At 40.3% G+C, this 23827-nt stretch overlaps 1 long non-coding RNA gene across 1 annotated transcript in view; it reads right to left on the bottom strand.

Moving 5' to 3' along the window:
• Positions 1-206: 206 nt before the first annotated feature.
• LOC308058565 overlaps positions 207-23827 on the bottom strand; it is a 48201-nt gene continuing 24580 nt past the window's right edge. Inside the window, exon 2 of the long non-coding RNA XR_013925885.1 lies at positions 207-23827. This exon is cut by the window's right edge and continues 13030 nt beyond it. This is a non-coding gene — a long non-coding RNA (uncharacterized lncRNA).

Raw genomic sequence — 23827 nt, 5'->3', positions numbered from 1 at the left:
AACATGTGATGAAACAAATACAGGCATGGAAGGAAAAACAAGGAGAAAAATCTCAATAGCATGGAAATATTCTTGGAATGAAATTGTCATGTGGTTTTCTTCAAATTGACTTGCAGTAGCTTGTTTTCCATTTTTCAGAACAAATGGTATAAGGGTTAAACCATAGAATCCATCAGTTTTGAAGTAATGACAAAATTTAAACTGAATCATGGAACAGCTTGCCTTAATGAGTAATTTTGAACTTAGAGTGGCAATTTATAAATTATGCCAAAGGTCATATTGTCAGAACTCTCCTGCCTTTTCCACAGTTCCACAAATGTCTTTCTCTCTTGACAATATCATCTTGAGAAGACTTAGTCTTGCTTTATTACCTTTTTCTCTTGGCATCCCAAATTCAACCCAATCATGACTTAGAATCTGTTAATGGCCAAAGAGGGATCTCATCAAGTAAATCTTGAAAAATCTGGATAGAATGGAAATCAGATTATCTTTATAATAATAATTCTAAGAATTCCTGCCTTTTTTTCATAAGCACCCTTACTTGATCCTACAGGTATCAGTGTTTGGATTAATGCTGTTTCTGTGTATTCACATTCAGAATTTATGCAGATCTTCCAGGACTTTACTCAGGATCAGTTCTAAAATGTAGTTGTCTATTGTGGTGGGTTGACCTTGCCTAAAGGCCAGACACCTGGACAGCCACTCTCTCATTCCACCTCCTCAACAGGACAGGGGGAGAAGATAAAATGGAAGAGCTCATGGGTCAAGGTAAGGACCAGGAGATCACTCACCAATTAGTCACAGGCAAAACAGACACAACTTGGGGAATATTATTTTTTTTTTCCATTTAAATTGGAGTTGGATGGTGAGAAATAAGAACAAAAATGCTTTCCCCTTACCCCAGACCTTCTTCCCAGGCTCTGCTTCACTCCTACCTTCCCCCCTCCTCTACCTCCTGCTGATGAGCGGTGAAGGGGGCATGGGGAACAGGGGCTGTGGTCAGTCTATAACAGCTCCTCTCTGCAGTTCCTTCCTCCTCACGCTTTTCCCCTGCTCCAGCGTGGGTCCTTCCCACAGACTGCAGTCCTTCAGGATGAACCTGCTCCTGCGTGGGCTCTCCATGGGCTACAGTTTTTTCAGGGCACATTCACCTACCCTACTGTGCGGTTTTCCATGGATGAAGTTTGGATATCTCCTCCAGTGTGGCGCTTTCCATAGGCTGCTCTTCCCCTTCCTTCTTCTCTCACCTTGGCGTTCACAGCGTGGTTTGCTATGCTATTTTTGTTCCTTTTTTCTCTCTGTCCAGCTTTTTCTTCCCTTCTTTAACTATGTTTTGCCAGAGGTGCCACCAGTTTGGCTGATGGGCTCAGCTGTGTCTTGTGGTGGGTCCATTGTGGAGCTGGCTATGTCCAGGACAGAGCAGCCCCTGGACTTTTCTTACAGAGGCTACACCTGCATCCCTGCTGCTGCCAACACCTTGACACTGACACCCAAAACACCTATACATCATCCCTCTTTTCTTGTAGCAATTTTAAGGTTTTAAAAATAGGGCTAGCTTCCCCTCTTCAAGGCTCATTTTTATTTGCAATCCATCAATAACTTAATTTAAAGTTGAATCTCAGTGATTAAGCTGGAAATGTGCTCTCTGAAGCTCATAGTTGTGGGAGGCGTGGGATTTGCTTCACGTGTGACAAGCTGTATGAGCTACATAATACCATTTGCTATCCCTAAATGGTAGAGTAAGTCCTTATTTTCCTTACTCTGGAGAAAAAAACCCACACATTTGTAAGCATTGTTATGCCCAGCACTCATTGCCATTATTTTAAAAGTAATGAGACTTTTTTTTTTTTTTTTTTTTATAAACCCAGCACCAATTGACTCAACCACTGATACCCATGAACTCTTATGCCGGACAGACAGGAATGGAAATTACATTGTCTTTGAGGATGCTTCATGTCATGCTCTGCTTATTGCTTTCATTCAGCTACCATTTAATAAGTAGGTAGGGATAATAAATATTATTTACTTCTTCATCCTAATCCATCAGATACTTATCAAACTGAACTGTGTGTTGTGAGAATTAACTCAGTGATCTTGTCTCATTATTTATTTAATACTCTGATGACCAAGAGTGATGCTGTTCTTCCCTGCTGCAGGCCACGTGGCACCCCCTGGTACAGGCAGCCCCACCACACTCAGTGGGGTTCCTCAGTGAGTATGGGGTTGGGCAGGGAGGGAGAGATTTTAAAAATAGTATTTCATTGCTGTGCACCCCGTAAATAAAGCTTAATGAGAGTTACAGCAGAGTAACATCACCTCTTGTACAGGTTTCAAGGAAGAACTTTGCCTCAACTTGGGGTTCAGAGCTGCCGCTGCCTCAAGAGTTAGGAGAATGCACCCCGTCTCTTAAACGGTGAAGGAAGTGGTGTCTCAGTTTAGTGCAGCATATCTGTTTTGTTTGGAAATAGGTAATGAAAATCTCCATTTTACAGGTGGGATTTTGGGTCACAGAGAGAGTAATTGATTTGTACAAATTCACATAGCTGAAACGAGGAGTTGCATCTAGATTTTGAAAACTTAAGCCAAAACCTTTTTCTGTGATCTATGTTTAAAAACAAAACAGAACAAACAGAACCAAAACTAAAAATATATTGATATTGCAAATGAGTATGACTATAACAAACCTATCCATTTTTGGACATCACTTCCATGGTTATTAAAATGCCCTAAGATAGGTTTAGACAGTCCTTCAAATGTATATTTTTATTTGGATTTGTGTTTAAGCAAGACAAAGTTCAGTAGTGTTTGTTCCCTGTACTTGGACTTGTTTCTAATTTATGAACCCTAATATTTTAGCAATTTAAAAGCTAATGTTGTTTATATATGTTGGATGCTAATAATTCTTTTCTATTGTATAAATATATATTTACAGTGGGAAATGCTTATGAAGCTGAATTAAAGGCAAATGTAAACATCGGGGTTAATTTTTGCACATTTTCAAGCACATATCAGAAGAGAAGAGTAAAATTGGTCATTATGAGTACATAGTGATGAAAAATGGCTAGACACAATAAAGGATAATTTCTTTGGTTTCCAGAGCATAATGGAGTATGAATCATATTTAAAATTAATGGCTGAGAAGACAGATCATGATTTGAATGTCATCAGTAGCTATTTTACTCCTCCCTAGAGCAGCAACAAGCCTTTTATGAGGGATGAGTTCCTGCAAACAAGCCCTTCTAAGCCATCTGAAAGCTCCTCATCTATAACAGAGCTTTAGAAAATGTTTTATTTTTACTTCTTCCAGTGCTTGGAGTAAGGGAGACATACTGGGAACACCACCTCACTGTCCAGCAAGTAACATGCAGTTATTTGTTTGCAAGTAATTTTTTTAATGTCACTTTTTTGGGGGTGACATTGGTAGCATATGTCCTTCTTTTCAGATGGTGTGTGGTCCTCCTTCATCCTTTTATACTTCTGAAATAAACCCAAAATTAATTCAGTGGCATCCGGCATTTTCACTTTTGGGCAGTGCTGCATCCCTCAGCCTTCATTTGAAGCACCACACTGAGACTGATGTTCAGCACCCTTGAAGACTGCTGGCACATTCCCACCCTTTGCCGAAGTGCCCGCCTGTGCCCGTGCATCAGGCAGCTGCAGCCCTTCTGCCCGGACATGTCTTGTCTCACCCGTGAGAGCTGCTGTCGGACACACGCCTTGCTGCCTGCTCTGCCGGGCTGCCTCCTGCCAACCAGCCAAACCTGACTGATGCGCAGGGCACACTCCCTATAAAGCCTTTGACCAACAATACACCAATGCCTAATGTGAGTGCTTATTAATACACCACTCTGATAAGCATTTCTTAATCTGCTTATTCTTGCACACAGAGAATGTGTTACCGCACCACAAAAATAGCACATTTGGCAAGGGTGGCTTCTGGCTGTTAGCGGGAAAGGAAAAGGAGAGGGAAAAGGCAATGTACAGTATCTGTCTGTGGAAAAAATCGTGCTTGCCCTCAGCATTTTACTCACAAATTAAATGGACCTCAGAGTATGTGCCAGTACTTGTTTTAGTCTTTGGAGAAATAGCACAGTGGAGGGGGGCAAGCTATTGTTTCTATTTAAATGAACCTTTAGATTCTGCTATTATATACATGTGGTAGGCAATAAGTAATGATAACTAGTCAATGATAAATCTTTATCCAGAATGATAGTCAAAGATATTGAGCAACAATGAAACAGAAAAGTCTGGGGATTTATGTGTACATAAAGTAATTAATGCTTTTTGATTTTCAGCGTCAGCAAGTCCTGTATTGAAAGCTGAAGTCTGGTGTTGGAGATCAAACCTTTAATAAAAGATGAAGTATGCCTTTTGTCTTAAAGGACTGTAGGTAAGACCTTTCCCGACATTCAAACTTTGTATTTACTAAAGCTGTTATGGGCTTTCAGTTCACAGGCTGTCCTTAAACTGGTGCAGCTATTATAGTGGTGTATTACCTTCCATCCTTCCCACCAAATCTCTCATGGCTCATTTGCCGCACACGATGATATTCTGTGAGATTGTTTTCATTTTTCAGTAATTTATATCACAGAGTATCCCAAATTTAGCCATAACGCTGTTTCACTGGCAGGCTCCTCTCTCCTCTTCATTTTGGAATTGCCTCTTGAAGGGAGCACTCACAAAACCCAGTCAGTCAGGATCCCAGTTTAAAGGACCTGCCATATTATACTGGTTCAAATCGGCACGAAGGCAGGATTATAGGCTGAAAGCAGGCATTGGAATGGTTTGTTCTTACAAGCAGAGATAGACCAGAAGGGATACTTTCATGTATAATACCTAAAATAATCACCTGACTTCTGGTTTAAGGCATCATTCTTCACAATGCACTGTCTTGTAATGTCAGAAAAACACTTTCTATTGTATTTAGATTCTTCTTGGCATCTTTGTATTTAGATTCGTCTTTGGCAATACCTAGAAAGATACAGAAGCTACTACTGCTAAAGGTACCTGATATTTTGTTGAAAAATGTTTCCCTTCGTGTCAGTACAGTGTATTGTTTTGTAGGAGCTGAAATGGGTGCAGTGAAAGTTAAGGACTCTGAATAATCTGTAGCCAGGTAACTACAGCAGCGTACATATGCATTTACATATATATATAAAACTACCACAACAACAAAGTAAAATTATCTCTCTGCATGCTACTTTTGTACATCCTAGGACATGGTATCCTGACCACCATTTGGCAGGATTCTGTCCTCTTAGTGAATACTTTCTAAAACAAAAAAGAAAATATTTGAATACACACCCCCATGTTTTGTATAATTTCCTTACTGCAAAGACACTCGATATGCTTACTTTTTATTTCAGTGTGATGAAAAGCTAAATGTGAAAACACTGGAATTTCAGAATGCCTCTTTATCCATTCCTTTACCAGATAAGTTTGTGAACTAGGTAACTGATTCTGATGACCCCTTAGTTATCAAAGCACAAGGACTACAGGAAAGTACTTCTCTTTCTCATATAGGGAAGATTGGAAGGGATGGTAAGTAGGAAGTTCATGGGGACATGAATAAATGGAAGGCATCCCCTGGTATGGGAGGAAAAGTAATGCAAGTTTTAACCTAAGCAGTCTAAACCGCTACTTCTAAAAATAGCCGTCTCTAGGCATTTCTGTGTTGCACTTCTCATTTTGTATATGACATACCTGGTGCAGCATTGTGCTATGTAGGAGTGGATCTGATGGTTTAGAAAGGCAACCCAAACGAAATATGAACAGCTAGTTTCAGTGCTCATAGAAATACATTAGAAAAACACTACACGGAAGCAATAATTTGAGATCCCAAACACGTTTTCCCCCCATTAACGATATTTTAAAATGCAGAAAGCACTTCTGTGAAGCATGAAGGATGGTCAGGGTTAGCTAATGAGGCTGATAGGTACAATTGCTGCATGCTTGATCTGTCTTGGATCCTAATGCTCATTTGGACATGTCTTATTATTGTGTGGGTGTTAAGTCTGTCCAAGCTCATAATCAATAGATATATGGTCATTCACAGTGTTTATGCCTCTATCTTAGAAAGCTGGAACAAAGTGATAAGGATGTAGTTTGGTAGGTTCATACAGAAAATTTCTCATAGAAAATCTGAGCAAACTAATTGCTGGCATTAACTTGGGAGTCATATGAGCTGTGATAATGATACAGATAATGAAACCCATGCCTTTGGCCATCAGTTTATCACCTATGGGGTCAGCAAAGAATTTATTCCACCCTGAGCTGCATTTTATAATTGGCTATTTGTATCTGGGAAGATTTTGGTTCTGTACTGTAGCTTCAGATATCATTCATTGACTGTAAAATGGCCTAAGTGCATCAGAAGAAAGAATGGTGGGGACCCACTGTCAAAGCGTGTTGGAAAACAGTCAAAACCCCATCATTTTCAGTTTTAAACATACAGATCTTTGAGATTTAGAGGGAATAGCTTGAACTGGCAGCTTAGCAATAACTTAGCAGATTTATAAAAACTGTGTATCTGCTGAATTATGATGACATGATGTTGCGTGAACATACTGAACCAAGTGGAGCAGTGCTTTGCTAAATGTAGTTTTGTTTTGGTCATGTGACTGCTCAATCTCACAGAAAAGTGGGAATTTCCCATCTTTAATTCTGCACTGGGTATCATGGCACATCACATTAATGAAAGTCCCCCTAATAACAAGATGCTTAAATAGTCAAGGACTCTTGAATGCCTGAAGGTTAACAGTGGGATATTTTTCAGTTATTTGCTACAAGTTGAATTCAACATGAGATGTAGCCACAATTCATTCAGCCTGTGTCTAGGTGCCTAGTTGAGAACAAAATTTGGGAACCCAGTTTTCTGAATGGTAACATACGCGGTGAGAGCAGCTCATACCTGACATCCCTCCAGAAAGCAATTCAGCCTGTATTTCTTTCTCTGCTAGCTGTATAAAAAGCCCAGGGAGAGTGTGCATTTAATTTAAGATGGTTTTGCAAAGACCATTTGACTTGGGCTTAGGTATTCTGAGTTTATTGTCCCAGGCATGTGGGTATAGCTGTCTGACAGTATCGGTAACTTAAAATGACACCCACAGCAAAGAGCTTGGCAAGTGTCTCCAGTCTCCACTGCAAATTCTGCTTACTGCTTAGTAAGACACAAGCCCCTCTTCCGAGAAAGAGAAGCAGAAGAGCTCTTGTGCAGCTGACTGTAGCCTCTAGAGCTGACTAGGGGTCCTCTCCCCTGCCATTTCACAGCTGAGACAAAAGACCACACAGAAGCGCCAGTTCTCCATTCACAAAAGCGTATGTCAACTGTAAAAGGAGAAAAAAAAAAAAAAATAGCCAAGAGGTGACCAGGAAGTTTCTTAAAGTATCCCTTATCCCGTGCTTGTTCATGGCTGACTATCAGCCTAAAGAGCTACTAGATTTCCACTAAGGCACTTCAGTAGTTCAGGTTAGATGCTTAACTGTAGGAGAATTACTTGGAACAGAGATGAGTTTTGATCATCTAGGTCTAAAATGTGATCCCAAATCCCCTGCTCACTGGTTGCCTATGGTGACATGTCTTTTACTTGCAGATTCTTCAGGCATCAGTTCTGCTCCTGGGCTTACTCCTGTTTGGAACAGCTATTTTAGTAGTTTTAATTAAACTCTGATCAAGATCCAGGTGATAATCACTTTGGTAAAAATACTCTGGATGCTCAGCACACACCCACAAGATTAGATGGCTGTGCTTTTTTTCTATGCTATTTCTATGCATCTTTGCTATCGTATTTTCCCTGGACACAGGAGAATGATGAGATTTTTCATCTTTCAGGAAAGTTTCATAGTGAAAGGACGTACCAGCTTAGGTACAGAAGCAGTAAATCCAATCATTTTTAAACTATTCCAAATGTTTTTCCTATGTTAATTACAACAAACAAACAAAGAAAAAAACAACCCAGTAAAATAAAAACCCAAACCCTCAACAGTAGAAAAGAAGAGCAAATGAAAATCATAAATAAAAAATTACCTTCATTTAAATTTTACTTTTCAAATTATTTCTGGATCCAAAATCACTTCACAAGTAAAATTTGTTGAAGCAGTTTTCTGTTTTTCATGTAAATTGTGAAAAAACGTAGCAATTTTTTTCCACCAAGCTTCCTGAATCAGAGGTTTCCAAATGTTTCTTAACATAATAACTTGCGAAGCATTCACTTACTCTGTTTTTAATCTAGCTAGCTATATATTACTGATCTGAAGGGGTTCACTCCAACTACACATTATTTTATTATGAAGGTCTCACAAACACTGTAAATTTTAAAGTAAGTCTGAGAGTTTGGTTTTATAAAAATAAGATTTTACAAAATCAAAGTGAAATAACTCTGTAACTTTTTAGGATCTAATATTGTTTCAAGATATGCTATTGGCAATAAATCCTCAATTCAAAAATTGCAGCTACAGCATAACCTAGCAGAGGCGTATTTCAGTCATGACCACATTATGCCAGGAGGCAGGTGGATCACATCTGAAGATCTCAGTGAAGGTTAGTTATACGGTGGATCTGGGCCATAACTTTGCTAGGACCTTGCCAAACTACACGTGCTGTGCTTTTTTACATTCCTACAAGACATCCCATGCATATTGTTGGTGTTTTTTTTTTTCTAGTTTCCCCAGGAGCAGCTGCACCGTCCCACCAAGTTCTTAACTAGGAAAACAGCATCCAGCACTGTCTGTCCTGGCAGAGAGCTGCAGCCTACTCACTGCCTCCTCCTGGGCAGATTTTAGGACAAGGACACAGCATTACTGTATGTGTTGAAGGATTTGCTGTAAGCTGGGAGTGATACTCCTAGGGGCTGGAAATAAATGTAAACTCAATGACCAGGTGTTCTGGCAGAAAAAAAAAAAAGAAAAAAAAAAAAAAGAAAATGTTGCTGCAGATCTATCCTATCTGCATACTGTCAGACCTCGTGAGAATTTTGGATTAATTTTGCTCCCTGAATATTTGCTAGTAACCGGAGGGTGACTGCTGCGCTGAAATATTAAAGATTTTTTTTTTCCCCCTGTATTTTTGACCTGCAAGACAGGAAACTCTGTGTTCGGAGAATTAAAGCAGCAATGAAGTTTAGGTTTCAGTTGTGAGAAAAGGAGAATTCTTGATAAAACAGTTGCTGGATTAAGTATCTGTTTAAAACTGAAAACAACTCATGAGTAACATAGGCAGCTAAATTGCACCATCTGGAGCAAGAGGCAGATGTTAGCATCTTTATTTAAGAATCAGCTTATAAATAATAAGAAAAGATGTATGGAATTAATTTACTCTTTTTCTGCAGGTAGCAAAATTTATGGGACATAGCTTTGTTAGTTCAGAGTATATCTACATAGCACATGAAGATTTGTGTAGACATCTGGAATAGATATTTCTTAATAATTTTAAATAATAAATCCAGAATAACTGCTAAGGATTAATAGGCAACATTGCTTAAAGACTTCAGGCTACCTGTCAGCCCGGACAGAACACAGGCAGATGCTTTAGAAAGGCTGTAAGGAAGCCTAAGAATAATAAGCAAAGCAGGGAAGTGAACTTTTATTGTGTCAAGTAATGAAAGTGTTATCATATACCTTAACACCATACACTGCATGAATTAGACGGATCCACTGACCGCATCTAGATAACTTTGTTTTCCAGCTGGTATTCTGGGCCTTTCAGCTTTAAGACGGGCATTGAGAAACTGAGGCATATAAAAGTATCAGTCATCTTCTAAATTTTATAGAGAAAGTGGTACTTTCATAAGAATACAGTAATTTTGTTTTCACAATACAAATTTGTTGTTAATGATTAATGAAAGGGTAATTGCCTTTTTTTTAAATAAAAATTACAGGGCTTGATTCACAAAATGACTGTTATTCATTCAATATTTACAGATGGAAGGAAAGGAGCATACGAAAAACAATGTACATGTGATCCTCAAAACCTTTTTAAGTTTCATCTAAGTTCATTCAAAGTGAATATATAAATATAAAGATAAAATAAGGAAGTAATCTATGTATATTCAGGCAGTAAAATATTAAGATTTAGAGTCTCTTAGGATAAAAAATAATGAATGAAAAAGACTGCTTAATTGAAACTTAATGTTAAGTTGTGCACTTTTAAAAAGGTCCATCTAATTCTGTGCAACTTATTTCCAGATGGAAGACATGCATAAGAAAGATTATACTCACAGAAAAAAGAAAAAAAAAAATGTTAGTGAGACCAAGGCAACCATTAGTAAAGCAACTATTGGGATGTTTACAGAGCATTGACAAGGGAAGATCTATGAAAAGAGGATGTCTTAAGAAAGCTGCCCACCAAAGGAACAGAAAAGTTTAGATTTTGAATATATGGCTATTTTCCCATGCCAAGAACTCTGATTTAGTTCCAAAGATATTTTATGCTCTGTACAATTGAAACGTGAATAAATAGAAATGTACATTATACTGCCTTTTCAAAGAAATCTACCAGCTTAATTCTTGTGACATGAGCTAACATACCAAGAAAGGACAAAATTATTTGCTCTTCAGTGGATCTTTGTCTCTAGTGAACAGATAGTCAGCATCAGGAAGCAGGATTTATCACCATCTTAAAATCAGGCCCTGGTAATTCTGCTTGGTGAAATTTAATTTAGATTTAATTAGAGATGGACTGGAGTCAGGGTACATGACTTCAATAAGCTGCTGTTAATACTGAAGGGGTAAAAGTTACCTTTGTTTTATTGGACCTCCCAGTTGATTACAACCCATGAAAATTTGCCTTTTGGGTTCGCTGGCTGTGGCCACCACAGGCTCTCAAACCGGTGCCTGGGGCAGAATTAGTGCCCCTATCAGCAGGGTGACAGGTGTATGCGTGAGAAACAGGGGCTGGTGATCTACCAGTGCTAACATTGCTTATAAAAACCCTGTCCTTGGGTTTATCTCTCACAGGTGGGGATGAAACTGCAGGCGAATAGCATCCCGCTTGCTCACAGCTCTCACTCAGCTCTTCTCTTTAGTGGTCCACGTGCTCCCGGCCACGTGGCCTCCCCACCCCCATCGCTCCATTTCTAACTCTTCCTTGTCATGGTGCCCCCGGCTCAGGGTACCGCATGGCCATGGCTACCCTCTGCATCGCCTCCGGCGTGTCTGAGGTCTGTGTCCTGCAACGCACTACTTAGGAGTGGACTCCCACATTCTTGGACAGACATTTTTAGGTATCAGTGACACGTCTACCTTGAAGACAGGGTTCTATGCATATAGAGCTGCTTTCAGGACTAGCACCTCTATCTAACTTTAGGAATTAAAGGTTCAGCACCAGTACTGAGCAGTTAGAACCTATCCCTCTGGACCTGTTTCTAAACTTGATTTGTTACCTAATCCAGCCATATTTCACATGGATTTGTGGTATCTTCACATGTCTGAAGACAGAACCTGACTAATGTCGTCTCCTACTGCTGATTACCACTAATACTTTTATTTTTCTTTTCTAATGATTATTTTTCATTAAATTATCATTCTCTAAAAAGTATCTGTGTATTTCCCTATTGGCAGGAAAAAAACCTAAAAATCCCATCATGAATTGAAACAAAACCAATCAAAATCTGGGGGAAAGAAGAGCTAATAGGCAGATTGAAGAAAGTGGCTTAATATTCTCAAAGTATTTTCAGAATATTTACTTTTAAACTAGTATTTTTGAAAACATAAAGTGTCCAGTACGGCATAGCAATAATTTGAAACTGTCTTCTCAGTTCAAAAAAAACAAGTTAGAAATTGATCTTTATCCTACGCACTGACACAGCATTGTCTGGTGATCTGAGAATCCTGTAATGTCACTGTGCGGCTCAGGAATGACTGGAGAGCACCTCCAAGATCAACAATTTTTTCCTAGCAGTGATGCTAGAAGTTTTAAAAGGATTGCTCTTGCAATATAGTTTCTTTCAATAGTGTTGTGTGGAACTTGAATATCTGTTGGCTGCTGGTCAACAGTTTCTTTCTCGTTTGTGATTATACCTTTTTCATTACATTTAAGAGCTTTGCTACAGATGAGTGGCATATGGTATTGGCTACGGAAATGAGACTTTAATGAGATATAGAACACACCAACAAAATGCATGCTAAATTGCAATGACACGCTTGTGTTGGTAGCATGTGATGCTGTGAAATTAAATTCCCACCAAGACAATACAAACAAATGCACTGCAGCAAGCATGCAGTCACCAAACTTGTTCTCAAGTTGGTCCAAAAGAAAGGGCAAGTGGCGGGCTGCTGGGAGGGAGGAGGGATTTGGCTCTTTCCTCATTCTCCTACTGATTTGCTGTGCAATTTTGTAAAAGTAATTTCACCTTTTTTCTCACATTTTGCACAGAGACATAATGAGGCATGGTATTACTTACTTGAAGACGTAGGGATAAAGTGGTAAGTATGACTGCTGATGCAGAATGGTCTTCTGAAAATTGTTGCATTTATCTTACACACAGGCAATTTCAAACAGATAGCTAAACAATAACAATTACAGTCAACAGCACTAGACTGTAAGTGATAGGTGACTTGCCGTAACCTGGAGCCATGCACACTATTTAATTAGCACCACTGAAAATTTTCCGTTGGGGAATACAAGAGCCAGTCTTCTGTTCAGCTCAAGGAGTTACTATTGAGCCTGCAGAAGGAAATAGCAGTACCTCTGACACTTTGGCTTTTGTGCTTGGACTCCCAGATCACCCATTTTTTGCAAACAGGAGAAAAGTAATAACGCTAATAATATTGTTGTGAGTAGTTCACAGGGTTTGGAAAGGTTTGGTAACATCATTAGTCTGTCTTGGGAGAGATTAGAGAAATTAAATGTTAGATTCCTAGCCAAGGAATACAGATCCAACAGATATAATCTCGGTTGGCACCATTTGGAGGATCAAATGAAGCTATAACTGTTCCATTAAGACTGCTCCACTTGGGTCCTTCTACTACTCTCTAAGCTTCCTCTTGCCCTTCCCCCGATGCAGAGAAATAAATGTCAGAAAAGTAAAGTATGTAAACATCTTCTCCTACCATGCTTACGCAGAAACAGGAGCTAATTAAAGATAGCAGCTTTCCCCCATGCAGCCTTCCCAAGGCATCCTGACTTTGGTGGGAAAAATGTATTTTTAAGAAAAAAATTATGGTTTATCTCTGTATGAAGAATTTATTCATGTCTGTTTCACCTTAACAAAGTTTGGAAAGCTAAAAGTAAAGAAAGCTTGCAGTGCAAGTTATCAAGAAATTGCATTTTTCAGGCACAAGAATTTCCTAGGAATACCACTAGATTTGAACTAGAAATAGTCTCAGACCAAAAGATTCAATCATCTGTGAACTTTAGGAGAATCCAGATGTCTCTCTGAACTTTGTGAATTGTCTTTTATATCTGTTGTAGAATTTAAACTAAAATCTAATCCTGGATGCAATTTAGAACAGGTCTGAACCAGAGCTGATCAATACAATCCCAGTTTTAGTATACTTGAGGGGAAAAAAATAATTAAAAAAAAAAAAATCTGATGAACAGCAATTGCATCATCCATAATGTATCTTTAAGATGTATGAACTGCAGGTCAGTGCAGATGCTCTTAAGATAGCTTTAAAGTGGGTAACTGGCAATTTAGCTTCAGCTAAACTTTAGCTAGCAATGTTAGCTAGGTCTGGTTATCAAACCAGATGCCAAGGTGAGTTTGGCACCATGCAGATTTTCATGACACCTTTAGCAGTCAGGCAGCAGTAGCCACAGGAGGTAATTTAAAGGTATCTTCAATATAGCAACATGGTTGCCATGCACACGTAATTGTGGACTATGCTCTGTCTTGTACTACTGATGTAGCCTGTTAGCTGCTTTGTGAAAGACGGAAATCTCTGTCTTAATGCTACTAGCAGAAAGCATTTTCTTGTCCTTTGCAGAGCCAAAGGGCAAGGACAACAGCTTCTTACAACAGTCACAGAGCAGAAGGAAAAACCTGTTTAATCTGCAGTGAGGATTTTCAAGGTACACTTTGGTTTACTTGTGGTTTTATTGAGAACAGCTAGCTGGGTGCACATGGGATGGGCAGCCTGTGGCTCCTGAGTGACGTGCACTTACCAAGCAATCTGAGTGCGCCTGGCACCGGTATGCCAAGGCTCCACCACGGTTGTGCTGCCGTGGGAAGGCCCGGTAAGAAGTAGGGGAGGTAATCTGAGTCCAGGGGGCTGTTGAATTGAGATTACCCCTAACCCAGCTCACATTTTCTTCTAGCAAAGAGGAATATGTGTAAGTCATTTTAAGAACAACTTCGGACTTCCAGTGCCTATGGTACATGCATTTGATTTTGGTGGGGAGCTCTTAGGATCTATAAAGATTTGTGGAGACTTACCATTTTTAGGCCAGCTAGTTTCTACAAGATAATATTTTTCCTTCTTAAGGAAAATAAATAAAAGGGTCTTTGAAATCATTCGGATAGAGACCAAGGATGTGAGCTGTGGCCTGTGTGGATCTGACAGTGTGGGAAGGTGATTGGAGAGGGAGCTGAAATAACCAGCCTGGCCTTTTTATTCGTACTTGCTCCCTCGTACTCTGTATTCATGCTTCTCTCCCTGCTGGCACATCCTTATTTATCTCTTACCTTGAGCCACATATATTGTGCTATTCTGAGAGATATTTTCCAAAGGAGATGCAGCACCTCCTTGGGATGATGGCTTCTGGTAAAAAGATTCTTTTATTCACTTGGTTATGCACAAAGCATCGTATGTTTCCTCTTAACAGGTTTTCCTTCTAGGTAGAAGTCTTTTAACAATTGGAATTAGAAAGAAATTATATTCATCTATTCAGACCTTGCAAAGAAAGAAGTAAGATTGTCAGCCTTATGCCTTTGTAGTTTTCCCTGTTTGGAAGGTGGGCTGATGTACAAATGCTGCACTGTGCCCACTGCTCTCAAGAGTACCTGAATAATATTTATACACATGTATATTCTATATATATTAAAATAAATACTGTAATCTGTAGAATATATATATCATGTTTGCAAATGTTCCAGTTATAGCAAGACAGTAGAGTATACGGTAACAGGTCTTTTCAGTCCATTTAGCCATTGGATTGCATGAAGGGAAAGATTATATACCTAGGTGATTTTTTTCAACAGTGAATAGTAGCTCTTCAATTATATTCTCACTGTCTTTATTGGCGCTATTATAATCAGTAAAAATCCTCATGTTTTTGCAGGATGGGGATTATGCATCTGTACTATGAAAACCATGAGTATGGTACCTGGACAACTGTGTGCTCCGAAATTAATTTTGCTTTTTATTACTGAGAAAGACAAAGAACAAAATGTCGGAAGGAGAGTTTCCCTTATTAAATATTTACCATTCCAGCTCCAGAGTCAGGAAAGGTAAGCTCTGAGTCATTACTTTTTACTTTTAGTTTCCAATCTACTTGGAAATGAATGGAATGCAATAACCTTCAAATCCCTTTAGAAATTGTGAGTTACATGAAATAATTTATTTGAAAAGCACCGTGAGATAATGGAGGGTGTACTGGGTTTGGGTGGCAAGGTGTTGGTGCGGGGCGGCAGGGGCGGCCTCTGTGAGAAGCTGCCAGCAGCTGCCCCCATGTCCCACAGGGCCCATGGCAGCGGCTCTGGGACGGACCCGCCGCTGGCCGAGGCCGAGCCCGGCAGCCGCGGGGGCAGCGCCTCGGGGGGTGTTTAAGGGGGGGGGACCCCAAAACCCAGAGCGAGAGCAGCCAGAGAGGCCTGAGAGCGTGCGAGAGCCCCAGCCCCGCAGCCCCCCGGGCCGGGGCAGGAGGAGGCCGGGGGGCTCCAGGCGCCGCAGCAGAGACCCCCCGGCAGCCCCTGGAGAAGCCCCCGGCCGGGCGGGCCGTGCCCCCAGCCCGCGGAGCCCCCGGGGGAGCAGCTCCCCCCCGCAGCCCGGGCAGGACCCCCCCGGGGCAGGGGGTGCCCGCAGGGGGCTGTGACCCGCGGGCAGCGGCGCTGGGGCAGCTCCTGGCAGGGCCCGTGGCCCCGTGGGGAGAGGAGCCCGGGCTGGGGACCCCGCGGGGACCCCCCTGGGGCCGGCTGGGCCTGGGGGGCTGCGCCCTGGGAGGGCCCCGGGCTGGGGCAGGGGCAGGGGGCGAGGAGCCTCCCCGTGGGGGGCAGGGGCGGCAGGGACAGCTGTGAGGGACTGACCCCAGCCCCGGCCCGGCCCGGCGCTGCTGGGGGGGCAGGAGGGAGAGACACCGCGAGTGGAGCTGAGCCGGGGGCAAGGGAGGGGCGGGGGGAAGGGGGTTTAAGTTTTGGGTTTATTTGTCATTACCCTACTCTGATTTGATTGGCAATAATTTAAACTAATTTTCCCAAAGTCAAGTCTATTTTGCCCATGTCTGTAACTGCTAAGCAATCTCCCTGTCCTTACTTCGACCGTTGTATTTTCTCTCCCCCGCCCAGCTGAGGAGGGCAGTGACAGAGCCGCTTTGGTGGGCACCTGGAGTCCGGCCAGGGTCACCCCACCACAGAGGGGCTGGTTGTGAAACACAAGCCACCTTCCTGCAAATACCCATGTCCTGATTCCACTTTTTCCATATTTAAAATTGGAACACTGGAGATAAGAATACGATGGATTTTTTGAAATTGTTTTGTGTTGTGTTAATTTTAAATGATCACCTAATGCAGTAGTAATGATCACAGAGGATTGTTCTTTTGAAACAAAGATAACGTATCATTGATCTGATGCTGCAATCATAAGCTTCAAAATACATCAGAGATTTTTTTCAGGCCACAAGGGAGTGTTTTGATCAGCCAGCCTGACTTACTGCAAATGAGAAGAAAAGAGAATTTCACCCATAGCTCCTGCACAAACTGTTTTTCTGGACAAATACAAATACTGCTGTTTGTAAGGGCTTCTGAAAGTAAAAATAAAGCTTTTACTGCATCAGACTGTATGTTCACTAGGTAATTTTAACTTCTTTTGGAAGCAGAGCTGAATATTTAATTTCATTTACATGCTCTGACTTGAAATATTTATTAAAATCATGAGTGGATTCTGGAAGTGAATGAGAGAGATGAGTTATCAGTGAACACTGAGTAAGAAAACCGAGCCAAAAAAAAAAGACAAAATGCTCAAGTATCATCGACCCAGTACAGTTTTAAGAAGCTAGGTCTTAGAAATAAATGCAAAGAAAGGAAAAATGGCTGAAGTCTTAATCCTGTGAAATACTAAAGCATGCCTGTGACTCATGATGTGAGAAGTTTCATCAAAGGCAATGAGACTGTTAAAAAGTTTCAGAAGATGGGCATAGGCATGCTTCTCAGTGCTTCAGTAGATTGGAATCCAAGTGCCTAGTCAAAATCATTAATTTATTTTAGTGAGGAGGTAGTAGAGTTTGAGAAGCAAATTACAACACAGAAAAAACTATAAGAAAACTTCTTTTCAACAGTCACGTTCGTCATATTACCTAAGGGTCAACCACAACTGAAGTTTCCACAGTGCAGTATAACACACCTCAGAAAACACTAGATGCTACTTGCTCCACTGAACGTGCAAGCTAAAGTGAAGAAAACATGTCATTTTCATGCAAACACTATCTACCATTAATTTATTGTCCTTCTTATTACTTACTCTTGGTTTATTCTTGATTATATGTTCAGTTATGTTGGGTTTCTCCCAATGCAGAAGCCTTTGGTTTACATTTCTTAGCACCCAAAACTACCACTGAATACAATTAGGGCTTATCCCAAATACTGCAGCAGTCCTGCAGGTGAGACGTACCACAATATCAGAGACTGAAGTGCCTTTTTTTTTTTTTTTTTTTTTAAGAAGCCAGAGTGCATAATTGAACAGAGCTGTCATCACTAAAACACAATTAAGGTTGTGAAGCCCTTGAGCATCTTAAGTTGTGGCGTGATACAATATTTATCAGGCTTCAGAACACATAATCACATCTATGGCCATCCAGCCATGTTTTGCTTTTTCACTAGGTGAGATTAATCCTCTATCACAGCTTAATGCAGCTAAACTTACCCTTGCTGTATATGACACCTTAATAATTCTGTGATGGAAGAGTAAAGACTAGCATTGTACAGAAGACCGAGCCAATGGAATGCCAAGAAAACACACATGGTTAAGTGTTCATTTAGAAAGATGCTTTATTTTTTTTTTGTTGCGTTAAAGAATAATGAAAATAATACTCTGACAGGCATAAACCTATTAATTCTGATACTGCAATCTACAGGTGACTTACAAACAATAAACGGAATGATGTTAGTTTTATGCAAGAAATAATCTTTTAAAAGCCAGAAAAAAAGGCAAATGTACAGTTCATATGGCTAATAATATCTGCAGTATTTTCAAGGTAAGTTCACAAGTTTCCTGTGTCTACATGTGCGTGGGTTTAAAAAACATAATACAAATGACCTTCAGTTAAAAACTTGGCAACCATTTCAAATTCTGCTTCTAAATTTAACTTTGTCACGTATGCTTATTAAGAATATAATTCATTGCCTGGGAGTCTGGTTTGAAATACCAGTATCTATCATAAATGCTGGACAATTTTTCAATGTATCTGCTTTCAGACATTGGCACAGTATCAGCTTCAATGACTAGGTCAAATTCAGGTGTTGGCAAATGACACTGCAGGCTTCAATGACAGATTTGTGAATCTGCTGATGAACTGTACTACTGCAGTTCAAAAGATTTACGATTATTTTGATTTTCTGTCACATTTAGAAGTTGAGTCAGAAAGATCTTGTGAACTGCACCTAAATCAGAAAAAAACCCCATTGCCACCCTTACACATGGATTGCCTTAATTAGCTATTACAAGTGCTGTCTTGAGTTTCTGGTGGTTTTTTTTCCAGGAAGGGAAATAGAAAGCATTAATTCTTCCAGACTTGTTCTGGAGGGGAAAATACAGCCACCATCATATTTTTCCTTAGAAATAACTACTTTTAAACAGAGCAGGTTTTTAACATTAGAAACACAATTATGTTTAACAGGTTTTTGTGTGCTATGACGTTACTTGTTGTACTTTCATTTCTCATACATAGCACACGCATGCAGTAACGTCTGTGTTGCTCATCGGTCAGGAGATGAACATGGACACAATCTGTCTAAACCAGACAATGGAGAACAAATCCAAAATTCCTTCTAAATTTAAAAACAGGAGCTTTAAAACGGAGCATTTACCCAATAGCTCAACAGATTGAGGACTAGAGATGCAACTGGATTTTACAGCTGAAGACTCAACTTCCAGAGTTCTAGTTCCAGCAACTACCACAAGTTCCAAACAGTAGCTACAGCAGCAATAGAAAAGAGAATGCAACCTTTTGTATATAACCTAAAAATTGAAAATTTTGTTTAGCTGGAGAAGCAAAAAAATTTCTCTTAAAGTGGTGGAAATTCTTCCTAATTTCTTCCTAATCCTGCCCCTGCTGCTTCCTAAAATCATTGCTCATTTTCATGTTGCCCTTCAGAGAACAGCATGAGCTACTCTTCCTTCCCTCACCCGCTGCCTCCACAAGCCCAGCCACCCATGTGGGAGCTCCACAGGTTCTCCAGTCAGTGCTTTCCAGCCCTTGGATTGAAACCAGGAGGTGGATAGAAAAAACTTCCCATGTTAGAGACAATACTGGGAACCATTTCCAGCCATCATCAAGGAGCAGCTTAACAGGTGGACAAAGCATACAGGCATTAGGGGGTGTGAAGCAGGTAAATGCTATCTAGGCTACCCATCTGAGAAGTGATTGCTTGTTTCCAAGGGGTGTGGACTTGATAATAAGATCACTTTTTTCTGTGACTGCAATGCAGAATTTTCTCTGTGCTAATCCTGGCACTGACATTGAAATTGATGTGTGCCCTTTAGGTAAGTCACTTAATCAATGTGTTTGTAAAATGAGGATAATAACGTTTCTTTGCCTACCTCTGAAAAGGATGTGGTAAGGACAAACTAGTTAATGCTGTAAAACGCTACTTACTAGTAATTGCAAGTATTATTATATTGCAGACTTAAACCCTTTCTTGACTGGTAATTGAAAGAGCTGAAGAACCAAAGAGAAGCCTGAAATGTAAAGGTTATAGAGGTCTCAGCTAAAGTGGAGGTGGTTAATCCCCTCCTTTCTCATGGAGCTAATTATGCTTTAACTAAAGCAATAAATATCAAAACAGTCTCGAGCATATATCTGCTCTTACTTAGAAAGAGAATGAGAAGAAATATTGTGGGACTCACATCTGATTCTCTGTGTAATGTGCCACTAATAATGGGTCAAGGGAGGAGCTGAGTGTAACACAGAAAAATACATGTTCAGGCCTCTGCTCTGGGATCCAGGTGCACTCAGGTATCCTAAGAGCATGAAGAACACCGCAGATAAGACAGAATTAGATGCCCAATTAACATCGTTGGTCTTCAGGATTAAATAAGTGCTGTAACTTACCTTTAGGTATGGCAGGTTAAAAAAAAAGAAAAGTAAGTCCCGAGGGTGAGAAGGATGAATGTAATAGTAGAGTGGCATGAAGTAGATTAGGAAACTACAGTAAACTGGTTTATCTGTGAGCTGTACCTTGAGAACTCTTCTGAGGCTTCAGATTGCCCCCACTTCTACCACAGATGTGTCTCTGAGAAGGAAGGAACATAAGCTGGCTGCCTGGGGTGGCTAAAGGATCAGGTCCTCCAAAAATAATTCTTTTGCCATTTGTAATGCTACCAAGAATCATTCCATTAAAACCAATCATGTTTAGTTAATATAGTAGTTAAAATAAACAGCCTTAGGTTTCTCTAACAACTGTAGTGAAAGTTCATAATTTGATCTTTCGTTATGCTGAGTGAAAGCTAACCAGCAGCATAAATGCCTCTGGCTTTATTGGAACTTGGGGTGATATCTGCTTCATGAATATTACACATATCTCAGTTTAACTGCTTGATATTTTTCTGATGAATTTGCTTGAAATTAATCAAAGAATCAAGGAAGCAGAGAACCAGACTATGACTAGCGATATTTCAAAGAATATATCAAGAATTACGAAAAGAGAAATGGTGGAATTATTAACTGTGGAATGACCTACTTTGCCTATCTCCAGGTTATGGCCCTGCTTTCCCATTTTTAAGTTTTACAATCAAAACTCAGGGCAAACCCAGCCCAGGAAGCAGGCAGGTGCCTAGCATCTCTAGAGCAGAAAAGACTCAAACATACTGAAATCCAGCCATTTAAGGGATGCGCTTCTGAGACGGAGATTTAAATGCAGAAATAAAGAAAATGGGATGCTGTAGGCTCATCAGGTTTAAAGGAGAGCATCTCAGGGGAGTTCTGCTACAGCAATACGCAGGCAGAGCCCTGTCAGTCAGAAAGACTGTGCACTGAAGAGATTAGGTAGAGGCAAGGTCCAGCAACTGTTCTTGTCCCATGGGAAACAGTACTACTGGATATAAAGGCACTGCTATCTGTCACTCACTGAATGCTTAAATTTTTTTCTGGGAATATCTGGTCAAATTGGTAAAAGAACATGCTCAGTAATTTACTGTTCCTTTTGGGTTTTGATGGTCACACATTTACAGAACCAACAAATTTTAAATGGCCGTCACAAAAATCACTCAAAACAGCAATTGAACTAGCCATGCTGTAACATCTAGCACCAGCAATGTGCCAAGTATCCACAGCTAACAGGAATATCATGCAAGTTCAGTCAAAACAAGCCAAAGGAACTCAGTTTTCCAAATATGAATGCTAGTCCCAGATTGTGGGCTACTACAGACCAAAACCAATGCACAGACAAGATTTTGAACTCATAGAAAAGATTTTAAACAACTGGAGGAAAAGTTTCTGGAAGAATTAATGCTTTGTATTTCCCTTCAACACCAGAGCCAGCCACAGTTAAGTATCTAAATAATTGTGTCATGGTTTTGGTTAGGTTTTTGTTGAAAAATTGGCCAAGTTCCAGTAAGATACTGTGACTTCTTATTAAAAGCATGAAAATAAAGCATTCTAAATGATACATGGTTTTTTTAACTTTTCTTCACCTCTGCAGCACCAGTGGTAGATTTTCTTTGCATAACAGCCTCTTTAGCTAATCTTCTCCCTAATTATGCTGAGATTGTTTATTTAGCATTTCCCGCCCCCCCCCCCCCCCCCCCCCTCAGTACCGTGTGCTTTTGTCCTGGTTTCAGCTGGGACTGGGACAGAGTTAATGTTCTTCTTAGTAGCTGGTGCTGTGCTGTGTGAGAGCAGTGTTGATGGCACACAGATGTCGAGGGCTTCTCAGGCCCTGCCAACGAGAGGGCTGGAGGGGCATGAGGAATTGGGAGGGGACGCAGCCACAACAGGTGACCCAAACAAGCCAAAGGGATATTCCATACCATAGGATATCATGCCGAGTATATAAACTGGGGGAAGAAGGAAGGGGGGGTGGGACGGGACATTTGGTGCTATGGCATTTGTCTTCCCAAGTCAGTGTTACGTGCGATGGAGCCCTGCTCTCCGGGGGATGGCTGGACACCTGCCTGCCCAGGAAAAGTCAAGTAAGGCTGCACATATTACTAATTTCTTAGGAATATGTCTTACTCACAGTGTGCCACACACTGGGAGGTGGGTCAAAAAAGTGTTTCAGATTGAACAGAAGTAGGTAGGCATTGCAGCATACATCTTAAACTGTGGTTACACAGTGATTCCCTCTGTGCTGGGGCGGAGAATACAGGAAAGGGTAAGTGATACGTATTCTCTAGTCCTTCTTCCTTACCAACAGTTTTCCACGTGTATTGTAGGAGGAAAGAAGTGTTTTGCCTCTGCCTTCAGGCTGCAGATGTCCCTGGCACTGCTCACCTCAAGCACGTTGGTAAGTTTTCTTACTGATGTGTTTTCTGCCATCAGTGATGTTGCTGCAAAGTCAGTAATGCAGCGGAGGGTCATATGAGGTTCACAACAACAGTGGAACAGATCATCTGAGCTTACTGACTCAAAAGTCCTGTGTTCAATTCAAATTCTCTCTAAAAAGAAATAGGTGCTGTTTTGCTTAGAGCAGAACCATGCATTTTTACGAAATCTTTCTCCACTGTCCATGTTTTTACTTCATTGGATCTAGTTATTCCAGGCAAGTGACAGTTTTAATCAACAGGAAACTCAGTTTTCATTGATACAGCAGAAAGGTATATCATTGCGCCAGCAAAGATAAATTCACTGAGTGTTATGGTAATTAATAGGTACATTGGAAAAGGACACTTACCATCCACCTTTAATGAGCTATTCTTAGCACTAAAAGTATTTCCTAACCCGTGATAGGAGAAGGAGATTTAACCTTACCCTGTCAAACTTAACAGCTAAATTAAAAGTGTTACAAGATGGGGAATTCCAAGTCATCTCAATTATACTGCACCACATGAAATAATTATATTTGGTTACCCTTTAGAAGGATATGTTCTTGAGGGATAACTTCTATGTACTGCTCCTCCAAACATGACTACATTCTGAATGCACTGCTTTTGATTTTTAAATAGCTCACACAGCTATAACCTCTGCATATTATAACTGTGAATGACAGTATTATATTTACATTCAGATACCATATTTTTGGAGGATTTTTTTTTTTCTTAACTATCCAGGCTTACAATGTAAGACAAAAGAAATTAAAAGCTTTGTTGAATCTTCTCTAATGTAATGGAAAGTTATCAGAGAAGCCTTTATACTTTTTACTAATAGAGCTAATATACAATGCAAAAGACTTTTTTGAAAAGAATGAAGAGAATAAAGCTAATCAAACCTCTTTCAGTTAATATGCAAACTTGCACTCAAAGCAGTACGTAAAATACATTAACCTGAAAGGCACAAAGTACCTGATTCAAATTTATAATAAAG

The sequence above is a fragment of the Falco punctatus genome (assembly GCF_963210335.1).
Source record: "Falco punctatus genome assembly, chromosome: 2".
NCBI classification, from domain to species: domain Eukaryota; kingdom Metazoa; phylum Chordata; class Aves; order Falconiformes; family Falconidae; genus Falco; species Falco punctatus.
Note: the sequence above shows the minus strand (reverse complement) of the source record. Positions and strands in the feature narration are given on the sequence as shown.